Genomic DNA, 17,442 nt, shown 5'->3' with positions numbered 1-17,442 from the left:
TCCGGGATTATTTCCAGTGGCCTTTTTTTAGTTTCTACTTCAAAAACCCACCCGTTGCTCTGTGAAATAAGAATTCACTGCGCTATGTCCAACTAATTACCAGAATATAAATGTTAAAACGTCCTTTTGTTGGCCGTTTGAGAACAGCGTGTGGAGCTGCTGGAGCTCGAGGGATATTTAACTTTGATTTTGATCCAAGTATCATAATTATCTGAGCCCTGATTCCCTCTCCGGTGGCCTCGGTGTGTGCTGTACGGCTTTCACCGTGACACCAGAGCAGCCATCATTTATTTGAAAATTCATATTTTTTAATTAACGCCGCCTCGGCGGATGAGGTGATTGATGTGCTCGGGCACGGATGTTTAATGACCTCGGCGGAGAGAGAGACGCTACCAGTCAGCAGTGTCACACACGTCCATATGCTTTGATTTGAATCATAGATGGCGAGTCTGTTTTTCCTCTCTCTCTCTCTCTCTCTCTCTCTCTCTCTCTCTGGGTGCTGTTGCGTAACACAGAACATTCCTGGTCCTCTTTTTTTCTTCAATGAAACCCGAGTGGATTCTTGGGCAGCGCTGCAGGGCTATCTTTGGACTGATGTGCTATTGTGCCAAGTGTACTTTTAGTGTTTAAGGAATGCTCCTTTTGCTCCATTACAGGAGAGCTATTCTCAGACCGGGTCAGCCGGGTTATGCAGCCTGTCCTGAGAGTCTCGCCTCCAACTCTGGAACCTGAACTTCAACCGGGAATGTTTCAAATTAAATGTTAGAATATTAGAGAAATGTTCTTATGTACAAACACAAGGCCCGGGGGCCCAATCCGGCCCGCCACGTCATTTTATGTGGCACCTGGAGAAAAAAAAATCGTATACTTTTATTTTGAAGGTTTCAAATTAAATGTTAGAATATTAGAGTAATGTTCTTATGTACAAACACAAGGCCCGGGGGCCCAATCCGGCCCACCATGTCATTTTATGTGGCACCTGGAGAAAAGAGAAAATCGTATACTTTTATTTTGAAGGTTTCAAATTAAATGTTAGAATATTAGAGTAATGTTCTTATGTACAAACACAAGGCCCGGGGGCCCAATCCGGCCCGCCACGTCATTTTATGTGGCACCTGGAAGAAGAAAAAAAAATCTTATACATTTATTTTGAAGGTTTCAAATTAAATGTTAGAATATTAGAGAAATGTTCTTATGTACAAACACAAGGCCCGGGGGCCCAATCCGGCCTGCCACATCATTTTATGTGGCACCTGGAAGACAAAAAAAAATCTTATACTTTTATTTTGAAGGTTTCAAATTAAATGTTAGAATATTAGAGAAATGTTCTTATGTACAAACACAAGGCCCGGGGGCCCAATCCGGCCCGCCACGTCATTTTATGCGGCACCTGGAAGACAAAAAAAAAATCTTATACTTTTATTTTGAAGGTTTCAAATTAAATGTTAGAATATTAGAGAAATGTTCTTATGTACAATATTCCTACACTCAAATAAACTATAATCAAATGCAAAGACAGTTATTTAACTATATCTTCAGGAGTAGTTTATCCTCCAGTTTCAGTTACGCTGGCCCTTTAAGAGGCGGCCATGATGCTGAAGTGGCCCACGGAGAAAATGAGTTTGACACCCCTGCTCTAAACGAATGTAGTTGTGAAAACTACCTCGATAAATAAGGTTTTTATGTTAACTTTGAGCCATATGGCACTTTATGCTGCGAAAAGACAGACGGTTGAAGTAATAAACCCACAGAAATTGATCCCGACTTCGCAGTTCTTTCGTCTCTTTTTGCCGTCACGCCGTCTCATCGATCAAAAACAGCTGACCAGAGTGTCCACAGTAACCCTCTGCAAAGGCGAAGAAGTCTTCATCAACATATTTCGTGCATTAAGCTGCATTCACTCCGAATCCGAGTCTTAATAACCCGTCAAAACCAAGAGGCGTTGACTCCTTCTGTTCCCTCGTGGCGGGGTTGTTCCACTCTGGATTGGCGGTGTCACCATTGGCTAATGTGACTCCACTTCTCTCTCATCTAACTTCACCAGATTACGTCATTTCTAATCTCTGACTGGCTGAAAACAAGCCATTGTACTAATTGGATTTCCATCACTGTGAATGACCCCCTCGGACCGGACTAGCAGCGTTTAAACTCAACCGGGCCTCCTTCACATTAAAGGCCCGCGGAGGCCTCGGTGCCGACTCAGCTGATTACGTCGGAAAGTGAAGAGGTCGGGTTGTGTTACTCCACACTAACAGAAATGAGGAATTTGATATTTGGCCTCAATTCTGTGTCCTGATTTTCAGAAAAAGAGAGTTATCGGGTTTTTTTCGTGGATCTTTCGCCCTTGACTTTTGTTGAGAGCTGATGATTTCTTCGGCGCCCGTGCGGTGAAAAGTGTTTCATGTCAGTCGGCCTCGCGGCCGTCTGTTTCATTTATACCTGCGGAGCCTGGATTGTTGCCTGGGGGTGTTTCCCCAGAGTCTGGTGGAAATGAGGTGGAGTTGAGGCACTTTGTACCGCTCGTTACCCAGAATCCTGTGCAAATACACTTCATTCTGACCACCTCTAGCTCTCAGAATGCTCCTTTTCAAACGCACAAGGTAAAGGATATAAATGAATAAAACATCGAGATGAAAAGACAATGAAAGCATCTTCCTTGTGTTTTCCTCAGTCCTTTTCATCTTTGCGACGCCTGACTTTGATTGTGTTTCATGAATACTGAATAAATACCAGTTGTACCCTTCTGTGAACCAAATTTTTTAAACCCCCCGTTCAGTCGGTGAAGTTTTACTCTGTGCAACATCATCTTTAGAGCTCCAGATTCATAATTACATCCCTGTCTGTTCACTAGAGCACAGCTGTCAAACACAAGGCCCGCGGGCCAAATCCGGCCCGCCACATCATTTCATGTGGCCCCTGACAACTTGAAAGACATATGATCACCTTTTCTTAAAGAAATGTAAGAAAAATATCCTGTGCTTTTATTTTGAAGGTTTCAAATTAAATGGATTTATGTTATATTAGAGACATTTTCCTTTTATGTGGCCCCTGATGGCTTGAAAGACATATGATCACCTTTTCTTAAAGAAATGTAAGAAAAATATCCTGTGCTTTTATTTTGAAGGATTCAAATTAAATGGATTTATGTTAGAATATTAGAGAACATTTCTTTTGTAGAATATTTCTACACTCAAATTAATAATAATAAAATGCAAAGAGTGATTTAACAATGTGTTGGGGAGTAGTTTATGTGTTTATATGTTTATATGTTTTAGTTATAACCCTCTGAGGGCGGCCATGATGCTGAAGTGGCCCACGGTGAAAATGAGTTTGACACCCCTGCACTAGAGCGACTTCCAGTTGTCTACGAAGATCAGAACAGCATTCTGCTCTCCGGTCTGAGGGGGGCGGAGTCACAGCGATCACCTGTCCCGCAACACAGGAAACGACCACAGCGCCTTCATCCTGCGCCCTCTTTGTAGAAGTAAACGGCTCATTGTGCTCCGCATCGTCCTGAAATGCATTCATAACCGCGGCCTTTTATGAGAGGAAAGGATGGTCTCATCGGCGTAGAGGGAGAGAACAATGGGCCGGGAGGCGTCCAGCTCCTCTGGGCTTTGTCTTCCTGCTGGAAGTGTTCATGTGGCTGGTTTATGTTCCGAGGTCAGCACAGTGAGATGTTTCAAGATTCAAGATTCAAGATGTTTTATTTGTCACATACACACACAGGGTGTGCAGTGAAATGAAAGTGGCAATGCTCAGCAGGAATGTGCAAGGGCAACAAGTACACACTATTTACAAATAAAAAACAACACAATATTTACAGTAAGTGTGTGTGTGTGTGTGTGTGTGTGCCTAAGAGGGGCAGTTGTGTGGGTCTATGTGGGGGTCCTGGTGAGGTCGGAGTTCACAATCCTGATGGCCTGAGGAAAGAAACTCCGTCTCAGTCTCTCTGTTCTTGCAGCGTGACTACGGAGGCGCCTGCCTGACCGCAGCAGCTGAAACAGTCTGTTGTTGGGGTGGTGAGGATCCTTCATGATCCTGCCGGCTCTGGTTCTGCACCTCCTGGTGTACAAGTCCTGCAGGGTTGGGAGTGTAGTTCCAATAGTGCGCTCAGCCGAACGCACTACTCTCTGCAGAGCCTTCCTGTCCTGAGCGGAGCAGTTGCCAAACCAGGCTGTGATGCTTCCTGTCAGGACGCTCTCTACAGCTCCAGAGTAGAAGGACTGAAGGATCCTCTGGGAAACTTTAAATTTCCTCAGCTGCCTGAGGTGGTAGAGGCGCTGCCTTGCCTTTCTCACCAGAGTGTCTGTGTTTGTTGACCATGTCAGATCCTCGGTGATGTGGACTCCCAGGTATTTATACCGCTCACCCTCTCCACAGTAGTCCCGTTAATCCCCAGTGGTGAGTACGTCCTCTGTTGTTGTGCCCTCCTAAAGTCCACAATCAGCTCCTTAGTTTTGGTGACATTCATGATGAGGCTGTTGTCCTGGCACCAGAGTGACAGATCAGCAACTTCCTCCAGGTAGGCCTTCTCGTCGTTGTCGGAGATCAGGCCCACCACCACTTGATGATGGTGTTGGAGCTGAACCTGGCCACACAGTCATGTGTGTACAGGGAGTACAGTAGGGGGCTGAGGACGCAACCCTGGGGGATCCTGTGTTCAGGGTGAGGGATTTGGAGGTGTGTCTGCCCACCCTGACCACCTGTGGCCTGGCGGTCAGGAAGTCCAGGATCCAAGCACACAGGGGTGTTCAGTCCCACCTCAGTCAGCTTGCCGGCCAGTCTGGAGGGACTATGGTGTTGAAAGCTGAACTATAATCAATGAACAGCAGTCTCACATAGCCCCCCCTCTGGCTGTCCAGATGAGAGAGTGTGGTGTGCAGTACCTGGGAGACAGCATCATCCGTGGATCTGTTTGGGCGACAAGCAAACTGCAGCGGGTCCATGGAGGAAGGGAGGAAGGCGCAGATGTAGTCCTTTATCAGCCTCTCAAAGCATTTCATGACCACCGAGGTGAGGGCCACGGTCGGTAGTCATTCATACATGCTGGAGAAGCATTCTTGGGCACAGGGACAATAGTGGATCTCTTGAAGCAGGCGGGGACCACGGACTCAGCCAGGGAGAGGTTGAATATTGTGGTGAACACTGGAGCTAGCTGGTTAGCACAGGTCTTCAGTACTCGCCCAGATATGCCATCTGGACCTGCAGCTTTCCTGGTGTTCACCCTCAACAGAGCCCTCCTCACACTGTGCTCGGTCACAGAGAGTGTGTGTTCATCCCCAGCGGTAGAACTCACCTCGGCTACGCTTAACGGTGTTGTTGTTAGCGGCGAGCTAGCGCTGTTGTTGCTAGCCTCAAACCGTGCATAAAATGAGTTCAGGTCGTCCGTTAGGGATGCGTCGGTCCTCACCATTGGCGGGGGTCTGCTCTGGTAGTTTGTAATAGTCCGTAGCCCCTGCCATAGGCGCCTGGTGTCGCGCTGCTCCATCTGTGATTCCACTCTGTCTCGGTACTTCCTCTTGGCCTTCTTCACCGCCCTCCTCAGTCCATAGACCGCTGCCTTGTACTCGTCCATGTTGCGGATACAAGACCGGAGTTATAGGCAGCAGTACGGGCGTTCACAGCTTCACGGATGGATCTATCAACCCACGGCTTTTGGTTAGGAAAGTCCCTAACTTTTACCGTGGGGACGATGGTGTCCGTTAGCGTTGCTATGAGGCTCATTGCTACTTCCAAAACTCGCTGGCGTCACTGGAACTGGATTGGATCATGTCCCAGTCGACAATACTCAGAGCGTCCTGTAGCTCAGCCTCTGATTGGTCAGACCACCGCATTACGTTCCTCGTCACTACCGCTTCCGCGATCCTTTGTTTATACTCCGGAAGCAGAAAAATGGCGGCATGGTCTGATTTCCTAACGGAGGGAGAGAGACAGCCTTGTAGCCTCTCTTGAATGGCGTATAGCAGTGGTCCAACGTTCTTTCCTCTGGTAGCACACGTAATGTGCTGGTGAAAGTTCGGCATGACTTTTTTTAGGTTTGCCTTGTTAAAGTCCCCAGCCACCACCACAGCCGCGTCGGGATACTTGTTCTGATGCCGACATAACACATCATGTAGGTCCGATAGTGCTACGTCGGTGTCCGCTTGTGGTGGAATGTAGACGGCTGTGGTGATGACCGAGCTGAACTCCCGGGGAAGGTAGAATGGACGGCATGAGATCGTCAGATGTTCCAGGTTCGGCGAGCAGGAACGAGAAAGAGTCTTAATGTTCTTGGGGTCGCACCACATGTTGTTAGTCATGAAGCAAACCCCTCCACCCTTAGATTTACCAGACTCTTCCGTTCTGTCTGCACGGAAAACAGAGAAGGACTCGGTTGGGCATATGACTCGATCCGGCACCAGCGGGGTCAGCCAAGTTTCCGTCAGACAAAAGATGTTACAATCCCGCATGTCCCGTTGGAATCTGATCCTTGCCCTAAAATCATCCATCTTATTTTCCAGAGACTGGACGTTAGCAAGAAGGATGCTGGGCAAAGGTGGACGGTGGGCTTGAACTCTCAGTCTGTTACGAATTCCGCTCCGTTTCCCTCGATGTTTTCGTCGTCTCCCCGTAGTAGCGGCTCCACTGTTGTTGTTGCGGTTCGCTCGTACAATCTCCGCCGGCCACGCTGGATCGATGGAAAAAGTGGACAAAAACCCTTGTTTTGCGCAAAAGTTTATGTCCAAAAGTGTGCTGCGGTCGTATGTTGTTAGTGCCGATGTGTTTACTATGAATATATTGGAAGCAGCTTATAGTATAGCGACCGTAACCAGCCCAACAGTGGATTTATATATTTATGTGTTTCCTGCTTGGGCTGGTTCCACTCTAACTGTGTGCATACGTTGTGTTTGGTATAGAAAACTCAGAAAACCTGTATGAAAACATCCTCAGTTAAACAAAAAAAACTTTTCCGTTAACTTTGAGGTGTGTTTTAATTTGTGGTTGGTGCTGTGAATGGATTATGGAAACACCTTGTGTCAAATAATCTCTGACATAGCGAACATTTAATTAACTCTCATAACTGATTGTCTGTTTCCTCTGTCTGCGTCTTTCTGAATATATATATATATGTATATATATATAAATAAATAAATATATATATATAAATATGTAAATATAAATATATATATACATAAATATATATATATATATGTATATAAATATATATAAATATAATTATAAATATAATTATTTATATATATACATATATATACACATATATATATATATATATCTTGTCTTCATGCACCACTGAGCCACCTTCTTAGGAACGGGGGCCTCTCCTCCAGCGATGCATCTGCTTCTCTTCATGGGTCCACCTGCCTGAGCGGCCACGCCCTCCACACAGGCACCGAGTAGAAAGTATTGGTTCTCCTGTTACCTATGTTTTCACATGCAAATATCGCCAAGAGCTGTTTCCATTGTGGGGAAACTTTTCTTTTTTTCTTCACAGGCCTGCGCTGACTGGTTTTAGCAACAGCCCAAACTAAAAAACATAAAAAGAACATCTAAATTCAGCGATGTGTTCTCGGTACAATGGGAGAGCCAGGTGCACGGTTCCTGTTTGAAGAGTCAAATGTGGCTTGTTGACTCGGTGACGTCGGGGCCTTACAGCCACGAGAGGGAAGACAAATATTTGGCGGACTTCTTAAAGGTTCTCACCATTCACACGATTATTTTTTGCAAACTCTAACCTCCTTTTTAGGGTTGAGTACAGAAAACCGGCGCCAATACGACCGGTGCCGACCGGGGAGACCAATGATTCACTCAGATTAGTACCGTAACGTTGATTGCAAGTCTTGCATCTATAAAAGTAGGCCAACAAATAATAAATGAGCCATTAAAACCATGTTTAAGCTAGCTCGTAGCTAGCGCGAGTTACGAGCTAGCTAAACGTAGGACAACAAATAATAAATAAGCCATTAAAACTATGTTTAAGCTAGCTCGTAGCTAGCTGGTAGCTAGCGCGAGCTACCAGCTAGCTAAACGTAGGATAATAAATAAGCCATTAAAACCATGTTTAAGCTAGCTCGTAGCTAGCTGGTAGCTAGCGCGAGCTACCAGCTAGCTAAACGTAGGATAATAAATAAGCCATTAAAACCATGTTTAAGCTGGCTCGTAGCTAGCTGGTAGCTAGCGCGAGTTACGAGCTAGCTAAAAGTAGGACAACAAATCATAAATGAGCCATTAAAACCATGTTGAAGCTAGCTCGTAGCTATCGCGAGCTACGATATCTGATATTCGTTTTTTGTCAGTGCGACCATGAGAAGGCTTTTTTAATATCGCCAAAGAGGTTTTTAATGTCGTCATTGTCAACCGTCGTTTTGTGCTTCACCGGTATCGTTTTAAAAGTAGCGGGTTAGCACCGAAAAGAAAAAAAAACAATACCCGTCACTACCGCTTTCCGGGTTTCTCCTTCTTATGTCGTTGTCCGTCTGAGTTTGAAACCCTGCAGAGGATGAATATATTTCCTCGCGCGCGTCGTCTCAGTTCTGCAGTGCGAGCGACTTCCTGTTCCTTCGGCCCCGTCGATACTTTCTGACGTCCGATGGAGATTTACGACGTTATCCGGAAGCCGCCTCGAGGGCTCGCCGTCACGTTTCTCCTCCTCTTCTCGCCCCCGACGTCTCATCTCGCAACGACTCTCCTCTTTTGTTCGTGTCGTCGCAAAAGAATGGAAAAAGGCGCCGTCGCCGCTATCGGCGTTCTCTCATCTTCTGAGGCTTCGCCGTTCAGCTTATTCGCCCCGTCCGTCCGTCTCTGTGATTGATGCCTGACAGGGAGGGGGGGGGGGGGGGCAGACGGAGTCCACGCCGACTGCGCCGCTCCGCTCGCTGCTATTGATTCTTCTTCACTTAAGCCGTAATGAAGTATCGGCCGGCCTCGGCGAGCGTCGGTGAGAGGAGCCTCCGGAGTCTCTTAATCACAGCTGGGCCTCTCCGAGCCGACGGCCTTCTTGTTTACCACGCTCATGGTCACGTGTTTAGGACTCGGGGAATTTACAACAATATAAAAATACTGGTTTTTTTTTTACACAGGACTCTGTAGTGGCAAAAACACACTTATTAACCCTCCTGTTACCTTCAAAATTACTAACATCTTTTACCATTGGGGCCAATTTGACCCCAGTAACTAAAACCTCCAGAAAACTATTAGAATTAATATTGTTTCCCAAGTTTAAGTGTGAGGTACTTTATGTTTGTTTGTTGACTACCTAAATAGCCCTTTAAATAAATAAAAAAGTTGATATTTCTTTTATATTTTACACAGCGAAAAACGGCCTGGGGTCAAATTGATGCGTAGAAGTTGTGTACAGGACATTGAAAACATATCATTATGTTTATTCCATATTTTCCCAGTTGTCCCCAATAAATTAGGAAAAGTCATGAAATACGAAGTCAAAAAAATGATGTCAATAATTTTTCTAGAGACGTTAAACATTTAATTGGGTCAAATTTACCCCAAAGGTAATAGGAGGGTTGACTTATTCACCAAAAGGGCCGCAATTATACACACACACACACACACACACACACACACACACACACACACACACACACACACTCACATTTTAGAAACATATCGACACATATGGCTCCTAACTGCCACCTCATATGTTTACCCCCCCCCCCCCCACACACACACACACACATACTTCCTGTATACGTTACATGTATGTTACTGTGTTGCACACCTTTATCTGATAGAAGAGCTAAAGACTTCGGAGAAACATGTATTCTTTAAATTCTTTATGATGTAATTAAACTTTTTTTCCTTCAATTTAAGCTGAAAAATTACAGATTAAAACAAATATTCACTTGATTATCGAGGATGATTTGTTTTATTAAAGATTTGAGGTTCATTTGGTTCATTCTGTTAGAGGACGATGTGGACAAAAAGGCGACGCTCCCCATCTGTGCTCCTCCTCCTCCTCCTCCTCTTCCTCCGCCTCCTCGCCTGTCAGTCGCAGCAGGAGCTTGTTGGTTAGTCAGCCTTCACCTGGTGGACACACATACACACACATACACACAACCATCTCTTGGCGTGCACAGAGCATGGGCGTGCCACCTGTCACAATCTGCATATATATTGTGAGTCTACTAAAAATCTGAAATTGTGATAAATCTAAATATTTTTCACATCAGATTGAAAGACACAGTGTCTCGGGGGGTGGGGGGGGGGGATCAAATTTGTTATCGTAATAGTAAAAACATTTACTTTTCTTCGCTGACCAAAGGAAAGTAGCTGTTGGAGAGTTATTCTCTCGGCATCGGCCCAGAGAGATGCCATGCAACAAAGGTCAGAGGTCAAACCGGGGTCTCTGTAATTGTCTGTAGTTCCGTGACGTGGTCCTGGGCCCAGAAAAGCCTCCACGAGGCCGCCTGCCAGTGCTTCATGGTCGTTACAGGAACGCAGCATGAACTTGTTTGAGAGCGCTTGAGGGCTAAATTTAGGACGTCGGACACTAAATCTAAACATCGGTGTTCTGGGAAACCGCCGCTCGGCACCGCGGTCCTGGACTTCTTCTCGAGGTCTAGCCGTCGTTCTCTGATTTGTAACCCGCCTTTTTTTTGTGTTGCTTTCAACGTTTGTTTTTGTTTTTTTGTGTGCGTCTTCTCCGAGGAACCAAAACCTCCTTTGCACCTTTAAATCCAGCCGGGATGTTTTGGTTTGACCGGGAGGAGCTGTGAGCAAAGTGCCCTTAAATGGACACAGCGAAGGGAGCGAGGATACAGAGAAGGAGGTGGGATGTAGGGGGGGGGGGCAGATAAGAAACGAAAGAACAAGTGAGAATGAGGGGTATGAAGAGCGCAACCGGAGGCAGAACGATGTTAAGAAAACGTGGAGAGAAGTTTAAAATAGGGGAGAGAGGATGGAACGATAAAGGAAAGGAAAGAAGGAGAGAGCGAGCGAGGGGAGGAAGAGGGGCCCGCCGGCCAACCCAAACACAGGAAACGCCAAAGGAAAGAAACCAAAGACCACCGGCCGGCTGACGCTCTGCTCAGGTGAACTCAGAGGTCAGAGGTCGGAGGTCGAGGGCGAAGGCCAACGTCTCCTCTCGACATGTAGCGAGCTACAGGACGCCCACGTCGACGAACGGCCACCAGAGCTCCAATGGGATCAATCAGCCGTCCATGGAGGTCTCTGTAGATAGAGAACTGTTCTGAGTAATCTGAGTACTGAGCTCAGATTCCTGTCATATTTTAAGAAGAGTTGCACATTTTTTGGTGAGTTTTCCTACAAAGTTCCAGCATACAGTTTAGTTTTTTTTTCCCCTCCTAAAATAAACCACCGTCTTCACAGGAAACAACTTAGTCGGGTTTAGATCGTGGTTTTCGGGTTAAAATAACTCCGTAAGTGGCAAATACATCAACTCTGACTTGCGTCTTTAATCTTCCTGGATTATGTACAAATACTCCGTGTCACGGAGCTGTAGATAAACCCCGCCGCCTGCTTAGAAAGTTGAATTTGACTGAAACACGTCGGGTGTCTGTGTGTTTGCCCGTTAGCTCCACTCGGAGAAATAAAATCATTTATTATTTATTGATGTGCGATTTTTTCGGCCACATTTTGATTCATCCCACTGATTGGTAGCCAGCAAGGAGGTGGTGTGTGTGTGTGTGTGTGTGTGTGTGTGTGTGTGTGTGTGCTCATAAGTGACTGCACAGGCTGCTTCTTTGTGTGTGTGTGTTTGTCCAGAGGGCCACCCATATGTGCTTAGCAACATATCCTGCATCAGGTGTATGTATGCACATGTCAGCCTGTGTGTGTGTTGTGTGTGTTGTGTGTGTGTGTAGTGTGTGTAGTGTGTGTGTGTGTTGAGCCAGAAGGGCCCTGTCAACCTGAGCTGCGTGTGAGGTGAAGTGACAGATTTGGATCAGCGTGGGTGAGTGGTTGGTTGGGGGGTTGGGGTGAGGATGGGGGGGGGGGGCGCTGCCACCTCTGTGCCTCACATTTAATAATGCAGCGGGTCTAATTCACACACCTGAATTATGGAGACGGAACCGACCGTGTTTCCAGGGAGCGTTTTTTGCGGTGTGACACGGTCTGAGGCGGGGAGGGCCCCTTCAGACAGACTGGAGGTCGGGGGGGGGGGGCATCGGCTTCTCCACATCGTATTCTACACATCGTATTCTACACATCATATTCTACACAATCATATTCTACACATCATATTCTACATAATCATCTTCTCCACATCATATTCTACACATCGGATTCTCCACATCGGCTTCTACACATCGGCGCCTTAACATGGTCCCTAAGTGTGAATGATTGCTTAATAAATGCTTTACTAATGCTTTAAACATCATCAATAAGATATTGATTAGGCCGCCAATGGTTGTGAACTGTTTCATTAATGTAATATAGAAGTTTTAAGAGTTGGCAATCGACATAACATTTTTATTGGTTCTCACTAGTTATCTATTCTTCCATTATAAGTGCTATTAGTTATTAATAAAGTGTTTTTAACCTTAGGTAAAGGGCGATATATTCATAAAGTGGTAGTGTACTAAAACAGAGCTGAAGGTAGACAGTTGAAGGCCGGCGAAAAAAATCCCTCATGTCCATCATGACCCAGGTGCATTATGGGTGTGGTGTTTGGAGGAACTCGAGTCAGAAATACATCAGACTGGATGCAGTTTCAACTCCACATGCATGTTGAGATAGAATTGTGTGTTTTGCTTTGTTGGCCTGCTGCTTCACAGTATTAATGGCTGAAAACACACACACACACACACACACACACACACACACACACACAGAGACATGCAGCCTCACACGCTTTGGACTGCCCTCCCCTCCCGTCACACATTCACAGACTGACAGCCACAGATAAGAACTCTTAAAGGTCTTGTGAGTGTGTGTGTGTGTGTGTGTGTGTGTCTCTCGTCCGGACTGATTTCCTCCCACCTGATTTGAGAAGTGTGTTACTTCCTCGGTGCTGCTCAGTGTCTCCGGGCGTTTGCTCACGCAGACCTTTGGCACCGTTCTCGGGAGTTTGGGCTCGTTGGGGTTCTGCAGAGCTTCTGGATCATCTCCAGTCCGATGAGGGGGGGGGGGGGGGGCTCTGCTTTCAAAGAGCTACCTGGGGACACAGAGAAGTTTTGGCAATTAGACTTAATTAACATCTGCTTCACATGAAGCCCGTGGTGACGGCAGAAGGACCGCTGGGTTAGAGAAGAAGACGGGTTTTAATAGTGATGCTTGTGACTCTTGTCTCCTCGTCTCCTGTCTCCTCCCTCCTAGCAACGTGTCTTGGAGAAGAGAGGAGGCTGGGTGACGATGGACAGATGATGCAGCTGCGCTTTAAGTCTTGTTTTTTAATTAATGTCGTCTTTGAGAACAAATGTCTCATGTCCTCGTGCTTCTTCCTCGCCTCCTCTGTCCTCGTGGAAGGACTCGAGGACGTGAACACTTAGAAATGAGGAGAGGGTTGTGTTTTCTGTCATAATAATAAATAATGAAAATGATTTTTTTTAAAGTATGTTAATAATTCTAACAATAATGATGATAATAATAATAATTGTAAAAATAATCTAAAACGTTTAGAAACTAATATGCATAAACAAATATATTTGAATGAATTAATATGTAAATAAATGCAACGTAATAACTGGCATCATATATAAAATATAAGTGAGAAAATAAATAAAAAACATATATATGATAAAAATCTTAAAATAAAATGTGGATAAATAATAAATAAATATGTTTCCTTCTTTGTAATTAATGGGAACACTTTATTTGTTGAATATAGTGTCATAACACTTGTAATTAGGATTAATAGGAGCTTTGACACCAGTTGTATAAGTGGACTTTGGTGATATATTAACGTGTTTAATAGCGTACCAGTAGCCAACAATAATAATAAAAGAAAACATAAATATGAGAAGATAATTCCTGCCTATTTCTTTATTGTATTGTGTGTGTGTGTGTGTGTGTGTGTCCTCGCTGTGGTCCGGCTGGGCGTGGACAGTCTCTGTAGATATAAAGGCCAGACGGAGGAGTGGAGAAAAGGAGGGGGGGTGATACTCTGGAGATCAGACAGAACATGAAAGAGACGGCGGCACAAAGGTAGAAGACTGAGGAGGAAACGCACACAGTAGGTCAGGCTGTCAGACGGAGAGTGGTGCGTTCAGGAACCCCCTTCCCCGTCGGTTCCAGAGTGCGTTAGTGCTTTCTTTCAGACGGCATGAAAGATTGATGGAGATGAAAAGGCTGATGGAGGTGCGGCAGTGACCCCGGAGCATGTTCAAGAGGGAGAGGAGGAGGAGGAAGAAAGAGTATCCAGTGTTTCTATATATTTACACAACAGAATTGCGTGGTTTATCTCCCCGTCAATCCGTTGCCCGTCAACAGTTTTAAAAGAAGATGGCGAGTGCACGGTGATGAACAGCTGCTCGCGGAGGTGTTTGCGTTATCAGTGCGCCACGGGGTCCTCGTCCCGGTCCGTCGTCACCTTCCCTCCAGAGGAACGCAGAGCCCGCCTCCATCTACGCTCTTTACTTCTTCTCTCCACCCGTCTTTCAGCGGGTTTCTCCGTGTCGTTGGTCGCTGTCATGGCGACGAGTTGTTACCCGTCTGAACCCTCTGAACCGCAGGTGGATTCTCTTATTGCGGAGGTTATTCTTTGCTTTGTACATCCTTACATTCACACAATTCCCTCAATAATCCATGTGGATTAAATCAGAGTTTTACATATAGATCGGGTCCAAACTGTCCAAAATATCTTTATACCCCTTTTAGGACATTGAAACTTCACTATTTTACTTCTTTCTCTGTGTCACCATCTCAAATGTTCCCCTCTTTTTCCATCTCTGTCTATTTTTCTACATGACCATTCCTCACATGTTTTAGTTTCACCATGGTGTGGACTTTGGGTTCCTTAATTTCCAACGAGAGCGGATCACCAAACACCAGCGTTGGACCTCGCTGATGCTCTCGGCTGGCTGAATGGGAGAAAATCAAATCTCTCCACAACTCGGTTCCAGCATCTGGCGGTGAAGCCCGAGAGCAGCGGCTCAAAGCTTTTAGAATAATATTCTCTCGTCTTCCGTCCTGCTTCTTCTCCCTCTCTCCGGCTCTCTCTCTCTCTTTTTTATCTCTGTCGGCTTCATCGCCGCGACGCTCTTCGCTAATCTCCTCTGGTGTGACGGATGGCTGGAGCAGCCGCGGGAGGGGAGGCGTCCTGCTCCACCTCTGGCCCTCCGCTCCTCCTCCTCCTCCTCCTCCTGCTCCACCTCTGGCCCTCCGCTCCTCCTCCTCCTCCTCCTGCTCCACCTCTGGCCCTCCGCTCCTCCTCCTCCTGCTCCACCTCTGGCCCTCCGCTTCTCCTCCTTATCTGGCCCAGAATAAGCAGCTGTCTCCCCTTTGGCTTCTAACAACACAGACGCTGGGCTCACAGTTTAACTTGAAGAGACACTTGCGGCTTCAGTTGAGCTTTTCAGGGATAACGTTGCCTCTCTTTTTTATATATGTGTGTTTGGGCGTATACAGGACTGTCTCAGAAAATTAGAATATTGTGATAAAGTTCTTTATTTTCTGTAATGCAATTAAAAAAACAAAAATGTCATGCATTCTGGATTCATTACAAATCAACTGAAATATTGCAAGCCTTTTATTCTTTTAATATTGCTGATTATGGCTTACAGCTTAAGAAAACTCTAAAATCCTATCTCATAAAATTTGAATATTTCCTCAGACCAAGTTAAAAAAAAGATTTATAACAGCAAAACAAAATCAAACATTTCAAAATGTGTTTCCAGGTGTTTCGAGTTAATTAGACGATTCAAGTGATTTGTTTAATACCCTACTAGTATACTTTTTCATGATATTCTAATATTTAGAGATAGGATATTTGAGTTTTCTTAAGCTGTAAGCCATAATCAGCAATATTAAAAGAATAAAAGGCTTGCAATATTTCAGTTGATTTGTAATGAATCCAGAATGCATGACATTTTTGTTTTTTTAATTGCATTACAGAAAATAAAGAACTTTATCACAATATTCTAATTTTCTGAGACAGTCCTGTATAGAGGGGCAGAAGAGCTGAGGGGTCGAAGTGGTAGACGGGTAGAAGGGGTAGAGGGGTAGAGGTGGTAGAGGTGGTAGAGGGGTAGAGAGGTAGAGGTGGGAGAGAGGTAGAGGTGGTAGAGGGCTAGAGGTGGTAGATAAGTAAAGGGGTAGAGGTGGTAGAGAGGTAGAGTCGATAGAGAGGTAGAAGTGGTAGAGTCGATAGAGAGGTAGAGGTGGTAGATGGGTAGAAGGGGTTGAGGTGGTAGAGGAGTAGAGGTGGTAGAGAGGTAGAGGTGGTAGAGGGGTAGAGTGGGAGAGAGGTAAAGGTGGGAGAGGTAGAGGTGGTAGAGGGCTAGAGGTGGTAGAGAAGTAAAGGGGTAGAGAGGTAGAGGTGGTAGAGGGGTAGAGTCGATAGAGAGGTAGAAGTGGTAGAGTCGATAGAGAGGTAGAGGTGGTAGATGGGTAGAAGGGGTTGAGGTGGTAGAGGGGTAGAGGTGGTAGAGAGGTAGAGGTGGTAGAGGGGTAGAGAGGTAGATGTGGGAGAGAGGTAGAGGTGGTAGAGAAGTAAAGGGGTAGAGAGGTAGAGGTGGTAGAGGGGTTGAGTCGATAGAGAGGTAGAAGTGGTAGAGTCGATAGAGAGGTAGAGGTGGTAGAGGGCTAGAGGTGGTAGAGAAGTAAAGGGGTAGAGAGGTAGAGGGGTAGAGTCGATAGAGAGGTAGAAGTGGTAGAGTCGATCGAGAGGTAGAGGTGGTAGAGGGGTAGAGTCGATAGAGAGGTAGAAGTGGTAGAGGGGTAGATTCAATAGAGAGGTAGAAGTGGTAGAGTCGATAGAGAGGTAGAGGGGTAGAGTCGATAGAGAGGTAGAAGTGGTAGACGTGGTAGAGAGGTAGAGGTGGTAGAGGGGTAGAGGTGGTAGAGGGGTAGAGTCGATAGAGAGGTAGAGGGGTAGAAGTGGTAGAGTGGCAGAGGGATAGAGCGGGTAGAGGAGCAGAGGGGTAGATGGGATGGTAAACCTGTGGAGGGGCAGACGAGGGCAGCGTGCAGAGCCAGAGAGTTATTTTAATTCCTGTCATCAGAGGATCGTCTCTCTCTCTCTCTCTCTCTCTCTCTCCGCATCAGAACCTGATCCTCTCCTTCCGTCGGCGCTCTCTGCTCGGGGGTCACGGCCCCGGTGCGTCGCAGCGGGGAAAAGCCGATCCCAGACACGATGTCAGGGGCGAACGAGTTAATTGACCAGTTAAAAACAATCGCGAGACAGACATCGGCCGACTCGTCTTTCCCTTTGTTCGTAGCCACGGCTCGTCAGCTGTTCACGGCGGCGTCTCCGCGGCTCGTTGGAGAAACGACCACGTCTGGTCCCGTGTCTGAGGACCGGAGGGA

At 46.1% G+C, this 17,442-nt stretch overlaps 1 protein-coding gene across 5 annotated transcripts in view; it reads left to right on the top strand.

Annotated features, from left to right (window-relative positions):
- LOC130198609 (disco-interacting protein 2 homolog C) overlaps positions 1–17,442 on the top strand; it is a 141,837-nt gene that overhangs the window by 42,994 nt on the left and 81,401 nt on the right. The window lies entirely within an intron of this gene.

The sequence above is a fragment of the Pseudoliparis swirei genome, chromosome 8, assembly GCF_029220125.1.
Source record: "Pseudoliparis swirei isolate HS2019 ecotype Mariana Trench chromosome 8, NWPU_hadal_v1, whole genome shotgun sequence".
In the NCBI taxonomy this organism is placed as follows: Eukaryota; Metazoa; Chordata; class Actinopteri; order Perciformes; family Liparidae; genus Pseudoliparis; species Pseudoliparis swirei.
The sequence above is the reverse complement of the archived record's forward strand: the minus strand, read 5'-3'. Positions and strand labels throughout refer to the sequence as shown.